This window comes from Lissotriton vulgaris, chromosome 2_1 (assembly GCF_964263255.1).
Source record: "Lissotriton vulgaris chromosome 2_1, aLisVul1.2, whole genome shotgun sequence".
Lineage (NCBI taxonomy): Eukaryota > Metazoa > Chordata > Amphibia > Caudata > Salamandridae > Lissotriton > Lissotriton vulgaris.
This window is the reverse complement of record NC_141687.1, coordinates 2,125,761,016-2,125,784,572: the sequence shown is the minus strand read 5'-3', so window position 1 is coordinate 2,125,784,572 and position 23,557 is coordinate 2,125,761,016. Positions and strand designations below refer to the sequence as shown.

Sequence of the window (23,557 nt, the reverse complement as noted above, 5' to 3'; positions counted from 1 at the left end):
AATGACGGAAAAATGTAGAGGTGGTGCAGGGATAAAAGGCTAAACCGAAAAAACAAAATAGGGTCATTTGCATTAGTTTCATGGATCACATTTTAGTGATTTGCCACGTGCACACAAATTATGTACTTCTTCTGTACAAACATAACACATCTGTTTCTACTCCGGATAATATCTGGTAAACAGTTGTAATAGGGCTTTCTTATAACATTAATGTTATTGTGTGAGCCAGTGCTGACTTCATGCTGTGAGTTGTGAAAAACACACTAAGGACATTAGCAGGTTTTTGGACCACTAACAAAATAAGAAAAATACAAAGCTTGAAAGAGATGATAACTTCTCAAGAAGTAAATGTCCAGATTTGTAGAGGCACAAGCATAAATAGAGTTCTATTTTATACAAGGTGAAAAGTACATCCTGTTGGCTCAAACAGTTTGACTGCAATTATTAGCATTTAAAATTTGGCAGAGGGAAATAAAGTCGTTTTCCAAAATGTCAGGTTGCCATAAATGAATGGCATTCTTACTCTTACCTCCAAGCTCCAGAGTACTGGGAACAGCTCTCACCCTATTAAACATTTTGTTCCTGGTTGTACATCTCAGTTGTGATGTTCAGAGCAATAATCAATCAGTGTTAAGAAAGAGAGAGGAGAATAATGGGATCTAGGTCTAGTTACACGTACAAGTGGTTGCAATTTGTGAAGAATGAGGTAATTTTCTAAGATACCTATGCGCTAATAAGTCATTATACAAATTACTGATTCGTAGTAGGTTACAATCTAACCTACCTCATGAATATTAATGAGGTAGGTCACAATTTGTGACCTACTAGAATATGCTGCCATCACAGGGATGGTGGTCTGCTGAGTTCAGCAGACCATCATAGCTGTTATTCCTTTAAGTAAAGCAATCATTTATTTTAATGCAGCCTATTTTCCTTGTAAGAAAATGGGATGTGTTTGAAAATAAAAATGAAATGTTTAATTTTTAATTATTAAGAGCAGGCAATGATCCATGCAGCCACCCCCTGATCTCGGACAACCCCCAATACCACGCAGGGCTCATGAGGCCATCCTGCCTTAATTTATAAGTAGGCATTTTGTGGAGAAGTGTGGATCAGGGGTTAGAGGCGGCAGACCCGGAAGCTGGGATCGGTCCTGGACCAGGGTTCAATTCCCTGCCTCGGTGGGTCTTGGGCTCAAAATTCCATGGACCCGATAATTCTCGCTCCGGTGCCTTCTCGACTCATGGGTTCACACTCTGTGACTCAGGGCAATAGCTTGCTTAATCTCCACAACAGCCCCTCGCGGCGGGATGCCTGGCTTTCACCTTGTGGATACTCTGCCAGGGTTATCTCACAGGGGAATACCAGGACGGGTTTCCTAAGCAAGCGCCGGGAAACCCTTTGTGGGTAGCTGTGCACTATATAAGCTCAAATACATTTACACATTTACATTGATAAAACCAATCTTCCTCCTATAATCTAACTACTAAGGAGAAGCATATGACTTATTCATTGTAATGTGCATGTCCTTGTCTTTGTGTGTGTCCTTGTCCTTTTCTTTTCCAGGGTTCTAGACCTCACCTGGTCACAGACTACCCTTCATTTTTTAACAGGTTATTTTTCCTGATGAGAATCTACGTCCAAATGTGATGATATGAATTATTTTGCTTTTTATCTTTACAGGTCTTGTTCTATTATCGCCAACTGGGCGCAACAGACTATTATATTATAAACACTATTAGGAACATTACACCTAATTTTTGGTAGATAGAATTTTTGTAAAATCCACTTTTACATCTACACTACATGTGAGTAAGGTGAGGAGGTTTGTGCATTCCCTCGTCCTGAAGAAGGAGTTTTTACACTCCGAAACATGTCGACGCACGTTCTGAGGTTGATGTACCTTAAAACACAGTAACAACCTCATTCTGCACCCCTTTTAACGATACCAGCCGAGGGCCTAATAAATTTTATTTTTCACCCTACGAGCCAGGTATTTTTTAACCATCACTTTTCACCACCTCACCACTCACACTTAATTCCCTACACACACCAACACATAGTACACTTCAAGTGCTCCTACGTAGTCATGAGTCGTAGCACGCCGCATCCCGTAGAGGGGTGCAAAGACCCCAATGATGAAGCATGACACCAAGGGGCCTGTTGGTGTGTGAGGGGTATTTAAAACAACAGTTTGTGCTCCCCACCATTGAAGGGACCACTACCACTACCTGAGTGGATTCCATTCTGTTTATGTAAATTGCCAGGGGAGACCGAATCCACTTTCCCTCTCCCTCCCTCCTTTGTTAAAAATCTGTTTTCCATCCAACATGCTCAGATGTTTAACCTACACTCACATAGTTAAAATGAAACTTCACGCCCCAGATTGCATTGTGCTTCTGGTTAAAAGCCACACAGTGCAAACTTGTGAAAAGGACAAGCAAGGCTCACTCGAAAATAACACAGTCTTGTTGAGCCTCACAATCATGGAAACTCTGACAGCACACCCACTAGATCCACGTTCTTCTAACCAGTCCCAGTTACGACCTGTAAGCCATTGGTGTATTGGTTGAGGGTGATGAGAACTCACCTCAAATTATATTCACAGTCCGTAGCCAAACTATTTTCTTTTTGAAAATACAAACGAAACAATGCCCTCCTCACCGTGAGAGTTTCTTCCTAAGACAAGGGAGGGCACAGAGCATTTTTCATTGTTCAGTGCAACTTTTCCCATACCTTGGAGTCACACTCTGGGATGATTCACTGTCTTTGCACGTGTGTAATATAAAGCCTACTTTAGAATGGTTAGCACCACAAACAAAACCATACAGGAAATGGGGGCCAAAGAGATGAATATAACTGCTATATGGCGTCAGAATGGGGATCCATGGAGAAGGAAGACAGGGAGAGGTATCAAGATCACTAACAGAGACTGGTGCGCTAGGCGACATCTCCACCAGAGCCAGACCAGAAACCAGCGCACCTCTGGAAACTGCCTCTGTGCAAGCTAGTAGGGAAACTGGACATCATAATCCAACATGGCTATTCCCCTGATTTACATGTCCTTCTTCACAAACTGAGAGCAAATTGTTGTATTGAAGTGCCCTATGCAAGTGTGGCAATGGTCTGGGTGCCGGGGGCCAAATGAGATTTGTAAAAGCGCACATACTGGTTCATGAAACCCCAGGCCAATTATACTCCATGGCAGCCGTTAGCTCATCCAAAATAGAGAGAACGGAAGTTGGGGGGGAGCTTAGGGATGAGGATGTGTACAGAGAGGGGAAAGGAGTGAGTAGGGTCAAGGGCTGATACAGTGCATACTGAGCATGGCACAAGTGGAGAAAATCTCACCCCAATAAGCAAGGAGCCATTTCTTGTTCAAATGGGAAAAGGGGAAGGCAACATTGCCACAATCTCTTGGGTGTACACTGACGCACTGGAGTGGATAGTGTGTAGCAGCCTGGGATACAGTGGTGGGGTTGAGGAGGAGTGTGTAAAGTGTGTGAAGTGGGGAGTCAGAGGGCAAGGGCCAGTGAGTCACCCATGGTCCAGGATTGGCAGTCGAGGTCAGGGAGGGGGCCATTGGTACTGTCACCTGGGAAGAGGAAAAAAGGGGGCACCCTTACCGGGGACTGGCCTCGGCAAGAGTCCTGCTGGGGGGTGAGATTGCACCACCTTTCAGTAACCAACTGCTGCCACCTTTCGAAAATCCAACAGTGGACTATCATCTTGAATCATCTCCTCAATGTTCCTAGAGCTTTGACATGCACAATGTATTTTTTACCAACATTTCCTTTCAAATTTCATTCTAAACATATCATGAAATAATGTTTGTTTAATAGTATATTGAATGGTATGCGATGACACAACATTAAAGGTTTATGTGTGCACACAATACTTTCATTCAAATTGAACAGCTCAAGGCACTCACTTTGGATGTTCATCATTACAGTGTGATGTGAAATTCGGATTCTGATCTTGGATTTTCCTCATCTCCCTATGACATTACAGGCTGGCTGGAATTAAAACACCCATGGAAAAGTATCCAATCCACTCATTTCCTAATCTGCTTGGATATTCAGCCTTCGTTGATTTAACACACACTTCATTTTGTAAGGTTACGCATGGTGCACCCATAAACATTTGTTGAATTTAAACCTCACTTTTTATTTTACCTTTGAAAGAACAAGTGTTCAATGCAACTTACACGCCCTACTTTTTTGTTTCTGATCATTTTTGTATAGTTCATATTTAAATCAGATGAGTTTTCTTTTTCTCTTTATTCAAAATTGATGGCATATGAGTTAATAAAGAACTCATTCTTTTTCTTGAATGCAGTACTTGCCTATATCCAGCAGTATGACTGGTTCCATTCTGCCTGCCCTTTCAAGATGGACTAGAGATGGCCTTGCAGACCGGTGCATTGAGTTACTGCAACTGCATGCATGGGGATATCTGGGGGGTCCATGGTATTCCCTTTCCCCCTTCGAGAGGGCCACACACAGGGAGTGCACGGACACTGTGCCACTTTTTGTGGCATATTTTCAGTGCCCCTCCTATAGGAATATTTGCCTTTGCATCAATAATACAGCACGGGCGCAGAGTCAAAGTGATTCTCTCATATGCATGGGGCAATGCCCCATGCAAATGAGGGAACACCTTCTCATAATCGCCTGGTGCTACATGTACATCAACGCTATCACTATTACAGAAGGGGACATCCAAGCATCTGCAGCCCCTCCTGTGATATCAAAGTGCTCCAGAGTCACACAATGTGAACACACATACCCGCTGAACGCCCGGTTTCCTTTTTGTAATTCGGCCCATTGTAGCTTGGCACAAAAGTAGTCAGGGTTAACTTAGCGGTAATGAGTTAAGTATTTATGCAGCACACAAACAGTAATAAAGTGCAAACACAACACAAGAAAAATCCCAAACCTATTAACAAAAATAGATTATGTTTTAATAAATAATTTGAGCCGAAAATTACCAAAACAATTTAGATAAAAGTAGCTCCACAAGGCACAAAGCGCCAACTGAGGGTTTCTGGTCACACAGAATTCGGACAAAGTTACAAGTTCAGGCTGACTTAAAAGCAGTAGAGGCTTGGCACATGACCATGTTTTGCCCACTGAGAGTGGTACTTTACATCCTTGGTGCGAAGTCTGTTTGGCATTGCTTTGCGAGACTTCGAGCAATCCGGCGTCAGTTCCAATGTGGGTGAGGCTTTGAGGAGCTTTGCACTGCTTGGCCTCTGTTCCTATAAAGCTTTCCGCTGAGCAGAAAGGCTATACTGGGCTTCACTTCACTTGGCATCTATTCCAATGATGCTATGGGCTGTGCATCAAGTCTTTGCGGTGCTTGGCATCGCTCAGCGTTGGTTCCAATGATGCTTGCAGCTGTGCAATGAGGCTTTGTGAAGCTTTGCATCGGATTTGATGGAACCTTCAGTTTGGCCTGTAGGAGTGCTCTCTGATGCTACCCAAGGGTCCAGGACCTAGGGAGGGACCTCTTGTGGATCTGGAACTCACACCAGCAGAGGCCAGCTGAGATTAGGCAGGTCCAGCATGTTCCAGTACAGCAGGTCTGCTGGACAGTTACAGGGAGCCCTCTGGAGCTTGTTGTGTCCCTGTAGTTCAGAACAGTAAGTCAGTCAACTGATCTTTGGCGTGACTCTGGTAGTCTTGGTATCAAGTAGTAAGGCTGGCCTCAAGGAGCCCTGCAGTTCTCTGGTAGAAGCGGGACAGTCCTCTAAGTCATAAGTCATAAGTCATAAAATTTGTATAGCGCGCTACATACCCAGAGGGTTTCAAGGCGCTAAGGAAAGGGGAGGAGGATTATTTGTCAAATATCCACGTTTTAAGCTGCTTTCTGAAAGCTAGGTGATTCTGGGTGAGGCGAAGGTAAGCGGGGAGTGAGTTCCATGTTTTGGCAGCCAGGTAAGAAAAGGATCTGCCTCCCATGGTGGTCTTGTTGATGCGAGGTACAGTGGCGAAGGCTTGGCTGGAAGAGCGAAGTTGGCGGGAGGGGGTGTAGAAGGACAGTCGAGAGTTGAGGCAATCTGGTCCGATGTCGTAGAGTGATTTGTGTGCGTGGGTAAGCAGTCGGAAAGTGATCCTCTTATTGACGGGTAGCCAGTGGAGGTCTCTAAGGTGACCAGAGATGTGTTCGTTGCGTGGGATGTCTAATATGAGCCTGGCTGAGGCGTTTTGGATTCGTTGGAGTTTCTTCTGGAGTTTAGCGGTGGTGCCTGCGTAGAGGGTGTTTCCGTAGTCTAGTCGGCTCGTGACCAGAGCATGGGTGACTGTTTTCCTTGTTTCGGAGGGGATCCAGCGGAAAGTTTTTCTGAGCATGCGAAGGATGTTAAAGCAGGAAGAGGATACGGCGCTGACTTGTCTGTTCATTGAGAGTGAAGAATCCAGGATGACGCCTAGGTTCCGTGCGTGGTCTGTCGGGATGGGTGCTTTTCCGAGGGCTTCCGGCCACCAGGAGTCGTCCCAAGCAGAGGGGGATGTACCTAAGATGAGGACTTCTGTTTTGTCTGAGTTCAGTTTCAGACGGCTTTGTTTCATCCATTCTGCGACTTCTTTCATTCCTTCGTGTAGGTTAGTTTTGGCGGTGCTGGGGTCCCTGGTGAGAGAAAGGATCAGTTGAGTGTCATCCGCGTAGGAGATGATGTTGAGATTGTGTTGGCGAGCGATGGCCGCAAGGGGGCTCATGTATACGTTGAAGAGGGTGGGGCTGAGTGAGGATCCTTGTGGTACGCCGCAGATGATTTCAGAGGCCTCGGACTTGAATGGTGGGAGGCGGACTCTCTGGGTTCTTCCGGTGAGGAACGAGGTGATCCATTCTAGTGCTTTTCCTTGGATTCCGATGTTTCTGAGGCGTTGTAAAAGGGTGTTGTGGCAGACTGTGTCGAAGGCTGCAGAGAGGTCGAGGAGGATGAGGGCGACTGTGTCTCCGTTGTCCAGTAGAGTTCGAATGTCGTCTGTTGCTGCGATGAGGGCGGTCTCTGTGCTGTGTTTGGCTCGGAAGCCAGATTGTGAGGGGTCGAGTGATTTGTTGGCTTCGAGGAAGGCGGCGAGCTGGTTGTTGACAGCTTTCTCGATGACTTTGGCCGGGAATGGAAGAAGCGAGATGGGGCGGTAGTTTTTGAGTTCGGTGGGGTCTGCTGTTGGTTTTTTCAGAAGGGCGGTGAGTTCAGCGTGTTTCCAGTCTTCCGGGAAGGTGGCGGAGTTGAAGGAGCAGTTGATGACGTCTCGGAGGTGCGGAGCTATGACGGAGTCTGCTTTGTTGAAGATGTGGTGAGGGCATGGGTCTGTGGGGGATCCAGAGTGGATGGAGTTCATCAGGCGGATGGTGTCCTCAGTGGAGATTGGGTTCCAGGCGTTAAGGGTGTTAACGGGGGGAAGATGGTCAGCAGATGGTAGGGTGGGTTGGCTTCCGGGTTGGTTGTCGAAGCTGTTGTGGATGTCAGCAATCTTGTTGTGGAAGAAAGAGGCTAGGGAGTCACAGAGGGTTTGAGAGGGGGTGATGTCGTTGGAGTTGGCCGAGGGGTTGGAAAATTCCTTGACGATGTTGAAAAGTTCCTTGCTGTTGTGGGCGTTGTTGTCAAGTCGGTCCTTGAATGCTGTTTTCTTGGCTTTTCGGATCAGTTGGTGGTGAGTACGAATGGCGCTTTTGAAGGCGTCCTTGTTGCAGTCCTCTGAAGTACAAGGCTGTCCTTCTGAAGTCTTTCACAGGTCCAGGAGTGTACTGAAGAGTTGGTCTAAGGATCAGGTATTTTTACCTAGAGACAGTCTTTGAAGTGAGAGAAACTTCTGGACTTCCCCCTACATCTGGTTCTGGAATTTTCCTTCCTGCCCAGGCTGCAAAAGATCAAGGGTGACAACGGACGATATCAAGTTTTTTGTGAATGTGCTGAAGTAGACTCTTTGAAATGTAATTGGGACAGGGAACAGCCCTGTCACTCTCATCCTGACAATTTGGCTCATCCTGCCAACATCTAGCCCCCCTTTGTCTCACTGTCTGGGAGGAATGCACAAACTGCCAACTACACCCTGTAAGGACACAGGCTGTAGGAACCAAATGATTAGGATTTGAAGTCGCATTTTCAGAATTATGACTTAAAAGCTGACTTTAACATTAAAAAGGTTTATATTGAATTTTGTTTGTCACCAAGTGTGACATTTCTAACTGTTCCTATTCAACGAATAGCGCTTATTAAATATAAGAAGGTAACCCAATGGGAGAGGAAGGCCACACAGTAGTGAAAATGAATTTAGGAGTTTTTCATTATTAGGCTATGTAAAACTTAAAAGTACATGCCCAACTTTGTAAATACACTCCACCGTTCCCTATTGGCTGTTTTGGGCCTACCTTAGGGGCGACTTCTATGTATAAAATGGGAGGTGTAGACCTGGCAAATGGTTTATCTTGCCGGTTGCATTGGCAGTATAAAACTGCAAACAGGCTTCAATGGCAGGCCTGACACAGGTTACAAAGGCTGCTTAGGTGGGTGGGACAATAAGTGACACAGGCCCACGTGTAGCATTTATTGACAGGCCCTGGGTACATTTAGTTCCACTTGAATAGGGACTTATAAGGACATTAAATGTACCGAATTGGAAGTAATCCAATTTTGTCTTGTTTAAGGGAGTGAGCACAAGTACTTTAGTACTGGTTAGCAGTGTTAAATTGCACGGAATCCTAAAGCCAACAAAACCAAATTTCAGCAGTCGTTGGTAAGTCAAAAGAATAGGGAAAAACAACATCAAAAACTGTCAGATCTCAAAGTTGGTATGTTCTTCCCATACTTCATCAATGAGGCAAATCATCCGTAGAAGATATAGTTTCATAATGTGTCTTGAGCAATTATCTTATTTGCAAATTTAAGTTTGTCTGCCAAGAGCTATGCAATTCTTAGTTATCCATTCAGTTATTTAGAAAACACACACTAAACTAACAGAACGGAAATAAAGCAAAAACAAATGCACAGATGCAGGATATTTTTAGGAAGTGAAAGACTTTGATAATGTATAATAATCCAAGAACACTTTTGAAAGTGCTGTCTGTTCTGTAAATCTGAGGTCACCAATTTCTATTTTTTGCAACTGTCTGTTCAAAAGTAACATCTCTGCCAAAGCAAGGCTTCCAGCTGTTTCTGACATATTTCTTGCAGGTAGAAGATGGCTGCTCTGTAATGGAACTGACTGACAAAACATTGGAGACAAAGGAACTTTAAAAGTTTACCACAGCAAACGAGTATAAAAAGCAAATCATAAAGTGAATCGAGCAAGTGTTTGCTGAGAAAAAAATTACCATTTTCCAAACCTACTCTTAAGTCTCCAGTGATTAAGCAATGTATCAGGCGAGGATATTATCTGGCATATTTCATGGAAAATCACAAAGGTTCAGGATCTTCATTGTAGACCGAACATAAAAGACCATAATATCAAATGGTGATGAGAAAAACAGGAGTTATCCAGGGACGATGAATGCTGCAGGCGGAATCCCTACTAATCTCAAATATCTTTTTTAAACATCTGAACAGTCTGTAATATAATACTGCGGCAACAAATTCAGAAAAAAGTGTATGTCATAGTATCATGTCAACTCAGGTAACATACATAATATGGTAAACTTTATTTTTACCAAGCATTTTGCTGTATTTTCTTCCTCCCTTACAAAACGTATTAGTTGTTTCAATTTGCCAAGCATAGATAAAGTGAAATACAATAAAACTTTTTATGATGCAGTAGGAAACATGAAAAAATATATTTAACTTACAAATGAAATGTATAGTAAGTTTTCCAGATTCTTTGCTTCCAGTTAGTTTCAGAGAGCTTTATGTTACTTCTTTAACGGCATTACATACAAGTCCATTTGTCCAATAAAGTTTACTATAAGCAAAAGTTATATGGCAAGAAGAAAATAAGCTTTGGCAAGGTCAGTATGTCTGACGTTGGCTGCCACTCTTTTAGTTGTATCAATGCTTACTTTGTTATGTCATGGACTTTTTAAATATTTAATACTGAGTGAGCTGCCAGGGCCTAACAAATAATAAGAGAGCATTGGCATAAAGCAAAAATGTGTTTCAAGTCTCAGATATCACGCAATAATAATAATAATAATAATAAGGAAGTTAACATAGCGCCTGGTTACGCCTTCCCGGCGTGTCCCCGTGCGGTGGAGAAGAAGCTAGTCCAATAGAAGAGGAAAAAGCCACAGGCCCAAGCTAATCTCAGAGAACTATTTAGCAGACAGGTGAGTTTTGAGAAGACTCCTAAACCTGGTTTCGGATTGTTCCGTCCTCAGACATAACAGGAGTTTATTCCAGTTTTGCGCAGCTAGGAGGTGAAATGAGCGGCCGCCCATTCTTGCTTTCTTAATCCTAGGGATTTCAAGCTGCCCTGTCCCGCCTGACCTCAACGTTCTGCCCGGTACATACCTAGTGATCCGGTTTCCCAGGTACTTTGGAGCTTTATGCCAGATGATGCGATGACAAATGAGAAGGGAGTTAAACAGCACCCTTTTCTTGACTGGAAGCCAATGAAGAGCTTCAAGGGCTGATTTAGACGCTGCCCTTCTGGGTAGTCTCAAGATCAGACGAGCTGCCGCATTCTGCAGGACTTGTAGCTGTCTGAGATGTCATAGTAGTTGCTGGCAATGAAGGGTTGTGTGTGGATGTTCTTATTCTAAGGGCAGAATGATGTACATTACAATCAAGTTAGCTAAAAAAGACTGCCCACTTATACATGCAGTGTATGTTGTAGGTGTAATTTTACTAAAATCATAAGCTATTGGTTGGCCCCAGACCTAAACTATAAGGGAGAAATACCTACTTTAATGTGAAAGAGTAAAGTAAGCATTTCCATTGAAAAACTATTCCATACCACATTAGTTTGTCATTAATTGGTTTTAGCCCTGATTTATGAATGATTGTTTCATATAAGGAGCTGCATACATTCTCATTAGAGAAGGCCAACCTTTTCACTCCAGGCAATCCATTCAAAAGCTTAGGATAAAACAAACCATTTTCAGAGCTTCTGTTTGAAAGCTCTAGTCCCAAAAAGAGTAATTCCCAAATGAACACAACAAGAGAGCATGTGCTTATACATTGGTTCTGAGGTGGTATCCTGAGGACTGAATAGAACCTGTGCTAGTAGAGTTATTAACATATCTTTCATTAATACATTTTAAATAAAGTTTCAAACAGATCCCAAGCACCCTGAAGATGCTTACCCGTAGTAGTGATACAGGCATGCTCTCCAAAATAGATTGTGAAAAACACTGGTACTTGGTAAGATACCAACCACTATTCTCAATAGCTCTCCTCCAGAATATTACGTCTTCTTCTTTATGGAAATATGGATTAGTGAGTTAAGTGCTTTCTGATGAGATCTACTGAGACCATTTGGTCATATGTCTGAATCCCAGCAAGGAAATCACAGCCATTCCTATTTTTAAAATTAAGCCTCCAGTGGGCTATTCAAATATTAAAACTATTCTAATTGTTTAGTATTTTTACACAGTATTGTATAGCTTTTCTGTACTAGCCTCTATGTTCCTGGTGATTACCCTTTTTCCTGCTCCCAGAAATTAGGCCTAAATGAATGATAGAGTTGTAGTGATCGTTAATAACATCCGCCAGGTGAACAGTGCTACCTTGAGGGTCAGGAGGGTGAACACCTGCAGGAGGGACACTTGAAGGGAAAATAAATGTATTGTTTTTCAGTAAGTCTGTCAGGAATTGTAACTGGTTGACCTAAGGTTACTCTTGTTTATCAGTTCATACTTTTGATGAATTACTCTTGTCGAATTTGCTATACTGTCATAAATGCGCAGATACCACGGTAAGATTCATTCACCTGGATGCGAAACACAGATCAATTTGCTTGTAATTTGCTTCTGTGACATTAAGATGAAATTTGATTAAAAATTGTTACACAAGAATTGTACAGATATTTCGTTTGGAAGACAGACGGCAGTAGTGTTTTTTTAAGAATTGAGAAGATGAGAAAACCCTAAACTAATTTAGATGGGATTACAATCTTTATTTCCTATCTCCGCTGAAGAAAACATATTGAAAAATGCCTCAGAGTTATCGCTTAGAGAATTCTGGAAATGGTGAAATCTAATCTTTTAAAAACTTAAGTGAAAATTTAATTATGCAAAAATGAAATTTGAACAGTCAAAAAACAGTTCTGCCACTCATCACACTTCTAGTGATGGAATAGTTATAATTGGCTCAAAGAGTTAACAAATTTAGCTCAGAGAACAAATGTATTTTGCTGAGTCTAGGAAAGGCAAATGAAAGTTACATGGTGACCACATACCAAAGATTAGCTATATGTGAATGAACAGAACAGGTGGCAGAACAAAAGGCAGCTTAAGCACTACCCCTTTTGACTTCACGATGCCAAGGAGAGTGCCTCCTATTGATTTCCAGGGCCCTCTTAGATAGCCTCCAATCACAGTAGGGGACAGAACCAGTTTTGGTCCTGGGAGATGATAAGAGACCTCGACTCAACTCAACTAAATTGCAGATCTGCTGCCAGACATGCTGCAGACATAGCCGACCTCATCATTTCAAAGGAACTAGACCTTCTAATATTAACCGAAACGTGGTTAAAAGAATCCTCCACCCCGCTGATGGACATTATAGTCCCCCCAAACTATGACATTATCCGATTAGACAGACCCAGTAAGATAGGAGGAGGCATAGCATGTATACATAGGAGTCGCATCACTATTACCAGAGCCATCACCCCTATCTCCCTCACATGCGAATATCTTTGCCTAAACGTCAGTAACAATGGCAAAACAGCGTGTTCACTTCATATCATCTACCATCCACCGAGCAACAACCTTGTATTCTCAGAACAGCTCATGGAACTGATCTCAACCAACAATGGACGTCAAATCACCCAAATATACCTTGGAGATTTCAATCTCCACTGGAATGACAACAAAGAGTCAGTGGTCAACTGCCTCAAAAGCTTCCTCGATACCCTTGCCCTTACTCAAACCTGCAATAGCCCCAAACACAAGAAAGGATCAACCTTGGATCTAATTATCTCCAAAAGTAACGTCATTCAGCTGGAATCCTGTGACTGGTCCGACCATCACACTATCACCTTCTTCATCAAAGAAACAGTAAATTTTAACTCAATTCTAGTCACAAAACCAAAGGTATGGAAAAGAGACCTAAAACGCCTCAACCTAAACTCATTACCCGTAGCAACCTGCAACATGCTATTGCCACCTGCTGCCATCTCAGACGTCAATGACCTCACCACCCACTACCTCAATTCTACGACCTCTATTATGAACGAGGTTGCCCCCCTTCAACTTAAGAGAATTTCCACTAAAGACTCTAAACCATGGTATAATGGCCTACTCAATGAAGACAGAAGATCTCTCAGAGCCCTTGAACGTAACTGGAGATCAGTCCCGTCCTATTTTTACCTTAAATTACTGAGGAAAAAAAGAAATGCTTATTACAAAAAGATCAAGCACACCAAAGCCGACTTCTTTAGCCAAAAACTAGACCAAGCTAAAAATCGCCCTAAAAAGCTTTTTGAACTAATCAAATCTCAATCTAAAGAGGCACCTCTACGGCTACATAATGCAGACCAATCGCAATCCAATTGTGAACAATTCTCTGCCTTCTTTACACAGAAGACGATCAACATTGAGACTGATCTCCTAAATGATCGTCTACTGTACTCACTACCACCTATGCATAACCCCCCTTCTATTCCTGCTTCTACACTCGAAAGCCCCTCAAAGTACGATCTGAAAAATGAAGCAACATGGTACTCCTTTCACACCTACACTGAAGAGGCCATAGGAAAGATTCTCAATGTCCTGAAACCTTCCAACCACCTCATCGATCCACTTCCCGCTAACGCTATCAAAGACCTAACACCGTGGCTTCTTCCGCTATGGACCAAAATCATTAATACTTCACTGCATCAAGGATGCATCCCAAACACACTCAAAGTTGAACAGGTCTCACCCATCCTAAAGAAACCCACTGCCGACCCCACTGATCTTAACAACTACCGTCCTATTTCCAATATCCCCACCTTAGCCAAATTACTTGAAAAATGCGTACACCAACAACTGACTAAGCATATTGCTCACTTTGACCTTCTTAACATCCATCAATCAGGCTTCAGAGCAGGTCACAGCACGGAATCAGCCATGACACACATCATTGATGATGCGCTACAAATCCTTGACCAGAACGGATCTTGCCTTCTCATTCCTCTTGACCTATCCTCAGCTTTCGATACTGTGAAACACGAGAATCAAATTGATCTTCTCAACTGTAGGATGGGTCTGTCTGGAATAGTATTAAATTGGTTTTCCTCTTTTTTACATAACCGCACACAACAATTCAAGATCAACAACAACCTTTCCAAGCCAGCCCCAGTAAGGCTGGGCGTCCCACAAGGATCTTCTCTATCACCGACACTTTTTAACCTATTTATGGAGCCACTGACTGTAATGCTACAGGAGTCTAACTTGCAATATCATATGTATGACGACGATACACAACTTTATCTTAAGATCAATACCTTAGAAGACATTAAACGGCTTAATACCACACTCAAGAATACCCAAAACTGGTTGGCACAAAATCATCTCAAATTGAACGCTTTAAAGACCGAATTCCTCCTTATTGCTCCACCTGTTAATATCCCTGCTATGCAAGACCTAATCCAACATATCACCGCATTTAACATTCAACCTACTATCGTTGACTCTGCTAAATCCTTGGGTATAACCCTAGACAGTAATCTCTCTATGTAGAAACACATTAGCAACGCCACAAAGGGAGCAAACTTCCAGGTCAACATTTTGAGGAAGCTAAAACCCTTCCTGCCAGCCAAGGAATTCAAGACAGCTGTTCAAGCGTTAGTTATCCCTCGAGTGGACTATGGTAGTGTCTCACTTTGTGGCCTCCCAAAAGTCATCACAGCCCCCCTGAGAGCCTCAATAAACACAGCAGCAAGACTCATCACGGGCTCGAGAAGAAGCTCTCACATCTCCCCTGTTCTGAGAGCCTTGAATTGGCTCCCGCTTGAAGCTAGAATACATCTAAAAATAGCATGCATGACACACAAGGCCTTACACCACAAGGCTCCTATCTACCTTGCTCAGAAACTGACAATCTCTGGCGGGTCTAGGTCCTCTTTGGTACTCTCTTCCCCCAGAAACCAGATTGAACTCTTCTACCGTCTCCTTCAAAAAGGATGTAAAAGCGATCCTCATGGCAAAATATACGTGACTAGACACTAAACCTATCTGAAGAATAATTCTGCCCATTTGGGGAGGTCCTTCCACTTTCCCCAGGAGTGTGGAAGCCATAGAACTTAAGAATTTGAGACATTCGAGACATTCACGTTATAGAACTTAAGAATTCGAGACATTCACGTTAAGTTTTCTACTACTGTTCTTGATCTCTGATTCTAATGTTATACCACGTTTCTTGTCACCACGTCTTTAATTCTGCACCCTTTTATTATTCCTTGCGCAATTCTTTTTACCTGTTTTTAATTTGTTATTCTTCTCCCTATGTATTATGCAATTCTGAATACTGGAAAGCGCTCTGATATCTGCAAGGATCTTGTCCGCGCTCTACAAAACCTTCAAATAAACTAGGTATGCGAGTGTCAGAGGAGGTGAATACAGGCCTGACATTTGGCAACTTACAGGTAGATTCATCAAGCTAAATTGCGCTCGCAAAGGGCCAGATTCTGAAAATCTGGCCCTTTGCGAGTGCAATTTTTGCAGTTGGGATTCATCATCCTAAATGCAAAAATCGCTATTTGCAATTCATTAACTAATTTGAAATTGCGAATTCGCAATATTTGGTCGCTATTTACCATGAAGTCTGATTTTGTGGTAAATTGCGAAAAAATAGAATAAAGCTCTTAAGTGCATTTTTCTCTGTTGCATGTTACACACACACATGTCCTTTGGACATGTGTGTGCACAACACCTGTGTAAATTTGCATTTCAGGGGTGCTACAGGGTGTCCTTTGGACACCTCTGGCACCCTTGAAATCGCTATCTTATTTGCGATTAGCTAATTGCTAATCGCAAATAAAGAATACTCTCCATTCATTCCTATGGGCCTCCATTCTTTAGGCCCATAGGAATGAATGGAGAGTTATTCCTTATTTGCTATTAGCAATTTGCTAATCGCAAATAAGGAATGTGTAGGAATCGCATTTTATTTTGCGATTCCTACATGAATCCCGTTTTGCGAGTCTGTAATAGCGATTTCTTATGAATCGCTATTAAGACTCGCAAAACGGGTCTTTGATGAATCTACCTGAAAGTTCTGCCATCATGAAACAGGGGCTCCTGGGTAATTTTACAGTAAGGCAGAGATGTGCTACAGAAGGAAGTGGGGAACTGCAAACAAAAAGTTAGGTTTAGGTAGCATAATGGCTCCAATAACTGGTTAATGCACACAGTAAATCTGGCACCTCCACCACCTCCTCCTCAGGTACCTTTGTAAGATCAGTCCTGACTTGTACTGGAAAAAGGACTCGTACTGGAAAAAGGACTCACCTAAGAACTTGGGGACTCCAGGACTCCTAACCCCGCGGGCAACCAGGGACTAGGCCGCTGTCCAAGGGTCAAGTGGTTGGCCTCCTGTTTGCCTGTCCCAGGTAACAGGAAACAGAATGATTCATGCATCCAAGAGACCCAGATGAACACATGCAACTGAATCCAACAGGAGACAGGGCTGGATTGAGACCTGGTTCCTAGAAGCCTATCCTTAAGACCAAGGTTTTCACGTCAGACAAGAAGGACATTTCCCAAAGTTGACCATTAATTACACAGTTAACATTTTTGAATGGGAGCCTCTACTTGGTGAATCTGATTTCCTAGTAAACTGCAAACTGTTGTCTTTCAATGGTACATTACTTTTTGTAGTTGCTTTTTATGCCAAAGCCTAATAGAACATGATACAGTTCCCCTTTAACTATTTTAATGACCATGTAGTCTTATTACTCATTACATGTTTCTGTACTTTTTAATTGGCTGGGAAATTTAATTGTGTTGTATCCTGTTAGAAATTGGGTTACTGGGGTATGAATTCTGGTCAAGCAGCAACCACGATCATAGTCAGGGTAAAGAACAAGCAAACTCCAAATTAATATGCGCACACCCCACTGGTAGCTTGGCAAAGAGTAGGCAGGCTAAACTTGGAGGCAATGCGTAAAATATTTATGCAAAACTTAAAACAGTGATAACGGCACAATAAAGACCCCAGGTTAGAAAAATAGAGCTTAACCCCTTCGGTGCTCATGACGAGCTCAGCTCGTCATGAGGCACAGTGCTCCTGTGCTCATGACAAGCTGAGCTTGTCATGACCACACACATGGTCCAGCACAGGAGATAAATACCTCAAGCAGCCAAGGTGTTAATTTAATTACTAAAACAAAACTAAAATGACAAAACTCCAAAACGTAGAAACCGGAGTTATGAATTTTTAAAGAATAAACTGTAAAAATAGCACCTAAAAGCATAACGTTCTAACAGGGGATATCAGGTCTCGCTGGATCATGTAAAGAAATACACATTTTCAAGCCGACTGTGATGAATTGTGGCTCAGCTACAGTCCCAGATTAGTCGTATTGAAGGTTTACCTTCTCAAGGGTTGCTCCGGGTGCAAGAACAGCATCGCTGGCCGTGGTCTACGTGACACAACTAGCTGGCCAGGCATTGGGGATGGGCAGGCTTTTGCTTTGTGTTGGCAGTCAACGGGGGCGATTGATGCTTGCTGTTTGCAGAGCCTAATTTGTGGCTGCTCAAACTGATTCTCTGTGCGAACAGACCCGTTTGTGGTCAGGAAGAGCTCAAAAGCTTGAAGTTAGGAAATCGAGAGTCACACCAAGGCCCCAGGGATCAGGAACTCACTGAAGATGGATACAGGAGCTGTGGGGAGCCTGTTATATATCTGAGGTTCAGACCAGGAGGCTAGCAGACTAGCCCTTTGAGTCAATCTGGGGTCCTGGATTCAAGATAGAGTTATAGGTATAATTCTTCTTCCCCAGGCAAAAAGTCAACACAGCAGGGCAGTATTTGCTTGTAGGGCAGCAGTCAAGCATAGTGGCAGTCTTTGTATTAGCACAGCAGTCCTTCTTACTAGGAGAGTATCCATAGGTTGTGAAGTGCACTGAAGTAGTGGTGTCTGAGGTCCCTCGTTTATACACTGGTGCCTTGGTTCTGGAAGGTGGGAGAAGATTCTAGACTGTGTTTTTGATGTGCATGCAATTCCCTACCTCCCCTGGCTCTCTCCTGGCTAAATTGACAATGCAGAATTTTTAGGCCCTTTGTGTGGAGACAGGACACAGCCTGTTCAGGTGTAAGTGAGGCTGGGCCCAGCTCCTCCCTCCCATCCTGCAAGTGATGGCCCATTCAGTCAAACTTAAGCGCCCCATTGTGTGTGACTGTCTAGGAGGAATACACAAAGCTCAATTGCCAACTACACCCAGTCATGTGATCTGAGACAGGCTAACAACAAAAATGAAGGTTTGAAGGCAAAAAGTTAGGGGTAAATCATGCCTTGGATGCCAAGTCTAACACATGTTTCACCCAGCTGAAAGTGGAAAGTACTACTCCAACCCTTAGGCGTTCTCTTCACTAAGGTGGAAGAGCCTGGCGAGACCATCATTACTTGTGTGGTCTGTTCCATAACGTCCATTTCCTGTAGGGAGATGGACTACCTCAACAGTTTGGAATTCTCGCCCCTCAACTGCATTAATCATCTGAGTGTTCTGTGGTCTGCCTGAACCCAGACGTGAGCACCAAATGGGTGTGGTCTCTGCTCAGACCACAGCAAAGGCTTCCCTTTCCAATACACTCCACCTCTGTTCCCTCAAAAGTAACCCCCTACAGATCAAGGCTACAGAATGATCCAGGCCCTTTTCATTTAGCTGTAAGAGCACTGCTCCTATGCCATGCTCTGATGCGTCTGTCTGCACAATTAATTCTTGGGAGAAGTTAGAGGCCCAAATACGGTTGATGTGCACAAGGCCTCCTTCACGATGTCAATAGCTTTCTGGCACACCTCTGTCCAGATCACGTGCCTTGGCTACTTCTGCTAATTCAGTTGAGTAAGGGGTGCAACAATGGTATCATGCCCCTTTACACATTTGTTGTATCCAGCCTACGAAGGATATCACCTCTGTCTGCATCATGGGGGTTCCCAAGCCAGAATGGTTTCAATCTTGACCCGAAGGAGCTGGACCTTGCCTCCTACCACTTAGTAACCTAAGTAGACCACTGACCCTTGCCCCATCTGGCACTTACTGGTCTTAGTAGTCAGGCCTGCCCTCCGCAGAACCTGAAGCACTTTTCTGAGGTGGCACAGGGGGTCCTCTCAGCTAGAACTTGTAGAGCGCAATGTAGTCCAGATAGGCCGCACTGAGTTTCTCCAACTCAGCCAGGACCTGGCTGACCAAACACTGGAAGGTGGCAGGGGCATTCTTCAACCCAAAGGGAAGAGAACGCAGACCTCTCTTTGGCCCCTTCGGTCAAGGTAATCTGCTAGTACCCAGACGCTAAGTCAAAAGTGCTGAGGAGATTGGCAATAATAATGTAATAATGGGCAAACACCAAATCCCTTGTATTTATTATTTATTTTTTCACTAAACACAGATCACAAAATCCTACACTCACAGCCCGAGACCTGAGGAAGACCTTCCTAGAAATCCTCCAGGTCCCTTGCACAAAGGTCGAAACGCGAAGGCACCAACACAACAGCACCACTATTTTTTGTGTGACTCAGAATACTACCAAAAAGATTGGGACTTTGTTTAGCAAAACAATATGCTCTAAACTTTGAAGAGGCCTTTTGAACTTCATTCTCAGCACCTCTTTGTTATAGGACCTCCCAGTGATAATTTATCGAGGATAATTTCAGTCTTAAGTATCCCGATACATATGTAAAAAAAGTAGGATGTACACAACTCAGGTTTTGTTGAACAATGATGCATTTGTGTATATTTATATGTGTTTTGCACTGATTTTTTATAGGTGTGTAAATATCACAGAAAAATTATTGAATGTATATGTACAGAACTTCATGCAAAGAATTAACAATTGTAATTTTGTTTCTAACAAATTCTAAGATATGAAGTAACACCTTAATTTAGTGAATACGAAAAAGCACAGTTATTGCCTTAAAAGCAGAGAGATGAGCTACTGTCTATCTACCCTATGCCAAACAGTTAAAAGGATGATTCTTATGTAGACAAATAGACGTAGGTAAAGTAACTATACCTAGGTCATGAGAAGTAATGGAAATTGATGGTCCCAGAGGTACCCTTGCTTTGTTTCATGTTTCATAGATTCCAGCCTCTAGGGTCCTTAATTGAATCTATCCCCTTATCTTAGCTAAAATTCATTGAATTTTAGGACAGACAGAAACTACAGTTTTTTATATTTTGGTTGCCCCAGGCATGAAATTAACACAATATCATTCTTATCTACAATTAAATTGACAGCACTGAAGAGAATGGGAAGAACATTGAAGAAATGTGAACATTGAAAACACAAGTTGTGGGAAATTCAGCAGTTAACATTGATAAAGGTGTGTTTCATATGTTCAAAGCTGGACATGTACTTCAGTTCATTAGTGTGAAAATGGAAACTGTGTTAACACATAGAAAGAAATGTATTAAATATACCATTATTTCAACATATATAAAGGTTATACCACACTAGTCAATGTTTTGGATTACATTTGCCAAAGGAATACTTTCTGAGAGGTGCAGACTTCAATTGCTCCACTACAGCCAACTGGACCAATGTACCTCATTATAGGAAATTGGTATTGTGTTGGTTGAGAGGGGTGAACGCCACACTCAGGCAACAACCACATTCCGTGTCAGGGCGAACCTGAAAAATCACTCAATTAGTTTGTGCTTAACCCTCTGGTATCTTGGCACTAAAGCAGTCAGGATTGGTTTAGAGGCCATGTGGAAAGCATTTTTGCAGAACACAAACAGTAATAAAGTGAAAACTCAACAAAAGAAAAATCGCAATCCAATTTAGAAAAATAGGGAGTACATTTTAATAAATAAAATAAATACCAGAACAACAAAAATCCAACCAGTAGAACTGGAGATATGCTATATTAAAGTTAGAGTGTGGCTCTGATATGGGGACCAGGTTAGTCCTACTGAAAATGTACCTTCTCAAGTCTGGCACGAAGCATTCCATTTTTGTTGGAGGAGGCTGAGAAGAGCAGGTCGAGCATCTCAGATGGCTGTCGCTGTAGTGTGTAGAGACGGTCAGATGTCCACGACGGTCACTGCTGTACCTTCTCGCTGAAGGTCACTGCAGGATGTTGTTGCGTGAAGTGCAGCACTCGCATGGCCGGTCATCGCTGGTGGTGTGAAAAGCAAGCCTCAGTAGAGATTTGCATTGGCGGTCAATGAGGATGGCAGCGTCTTGGAATAAATTGGCCTATATGAGTTGCAAAGAACCCAAACTCACAGTTTCACCTTTTCTTAAGGAGGTGGCCTCGCTGATGTTAGCCAAGGGTCCAAGACCTGGGGGAACACCTCTTGGGGATCAGGACCCACTGCAGCAGAGGCCAAAAGCTGGCATAGGCAGGTCCAGTTGCAACAGGTAAGATGGGCAGTTGTATGGAGGCCTCATTAGCTTGTTGTGTCTCTGTAGCTCACACAGAGGGTCAGCAAACTGACCCTTGGAGTCACTCTGGATAGCTTGGGATTGAGGCAAGCAGATCCAATCTTCCTTCGCAGACAGCAGGGCAGTGCCTAAAGCAGCAGGGCAGTCATTTTTCTGTAACTTCCACAAGTCCAGGAGTGTTCTGATGAGTGGCTCTGGAAATCCAGTATTTATACCTGGTGCCAGCCTTTGTGTATGGGGACTCCCTGTCCTACCACCACATCTGGTTCTGGAAAGTTCTTCCTTTTCCCCTGTCAAAGCTGTAGATGGTCTAGGGATGTCAAAGGCAGGGCAGGCCTGGCATCAGAATCTTTCGTGTGGGCAGAAGACGAAGGATTTTTAAGTGTAAGAGTGGCTGAGTACTGCCCCTCCCCAGCCATCATGTCAGGAAAGCTCTTCTTATCCACACCTAAACCCCCTTATGTGTCACCATCTGGACACAATACACAGCAACCAGCAGCAGAGCCAATCACAGTCATGTGACCCAGGATCCTTGCAGAAAGGCGTAGTTGGATGGGACAAGAAAATGACAGATTTCTAAAAGCATTTTCAGAATGTTAACGTAAACCCAACTTAACCATTATAGAGTATTTGAATTACAATTCCTTTGACCCTAATTAGTACACTTCCATTTGCTCCCAATCTAAAGTTAGCACTTAATAATTGTAATTAGTTAGCTTAGAGTTAGTCAATGGGAGAAATAGGCCGGTGAAATATTGACTTTAGAGGTTTTTCACTGCGAAAACTTGTAAAACGTAAGTATACATGCCCTACATTTTAAATACAATACACCCTTTCCTATGAGCCTTTTGAGCCTCCCTTATGGGTGACTTATCAGTATTAAAAAGGAAGGTTAAGGCCTGGCAAAAGGTTTATTTTACCAGGTTGAAATAGTAGTTAAAAACTTCAATACAGGCTGGAGTAGCAGGCCTGAGACATATTTTACAGTGCTACTATAGTGGGTGGCACAATGAGTCTGCTGCCCGCTAGAAGCATTTCGTTTACATGACTTGGGTACATGTAGTACCATATACTAGGGTCTTACAAATAAACTAAAGTACAAATCAGGTAGTTGCCAATTATACTAAGTTTTTGGGAGAGAGCAAAGGCTCTTCACCACGTGTTAGTAAGTGCACAACGTACTAATGGCAACAAAAATGGTTTCAGCAACAGAATGCAAAAATCTGAATAAACACTCATCGTAGCCACCAACAACATCAGGACCATTCTGGACAAAGGAAAAACAGCAGCCATCCTCATACTCGATCTGTCCACGGCCTTCAACGCCATTTCCCGCTAAACTCTGATCAAAAGACACTATGGCACAGGCATCCAAGGACCCGCCCTCCACTGGATCTGCTCCTTCCTCACAGGAAGACACCAAAGAGTTACAATGCCACCATTTATGTTAGAGACCAAGCATTGGGGACCAAGAAACTGATTCTTGGAGTTCCCCCATTGGTCATTGCTCAGTCTCACCCTCTTCAACGTCTACATGATGCCACTAGTCAACAAGGTATCTCCATCTTCTCATACACCAACAACACCCAACTCATCTTCTCCCTTACGGTCAAGGCAACCACTTCCAAACTTCATAAACTGCCTGAACATAGTAGCAGACTGGATGAGAACAGCTTGAAGCTCAATTCCGACAAGACAGAACTTCTGATCTTCGGAAACAAGACCTCACGAATGTGACTTTCGGAGCAAGGACCAACACCAACACCCACTGACATTGCAAGAAATCTAGGTATCATCCTAATGACAAACTCACCATGATGGAAGAAGTCAACGAAGTGATAGCCTCCTGCTTCCATGTCCTATG

At 43.1% G+C, this 23,557-nt stretch overlaps 1 protein-coding gene across 1 annotated transcript in view; it reads right to left on the bottom strand.

The window, feature by feature from the left end:
• THSD4 (thrombospondin type 1 domain containing 4) overlaps nucleotides 1-23,557 on the bottom strand; it is a 2,294,989-nt gene that overhangs the window by 1,183,351 nt on the left and 1,088,081 nt on the right. The gene's annotated exons all lie outside the window — the stretch shown is intronic.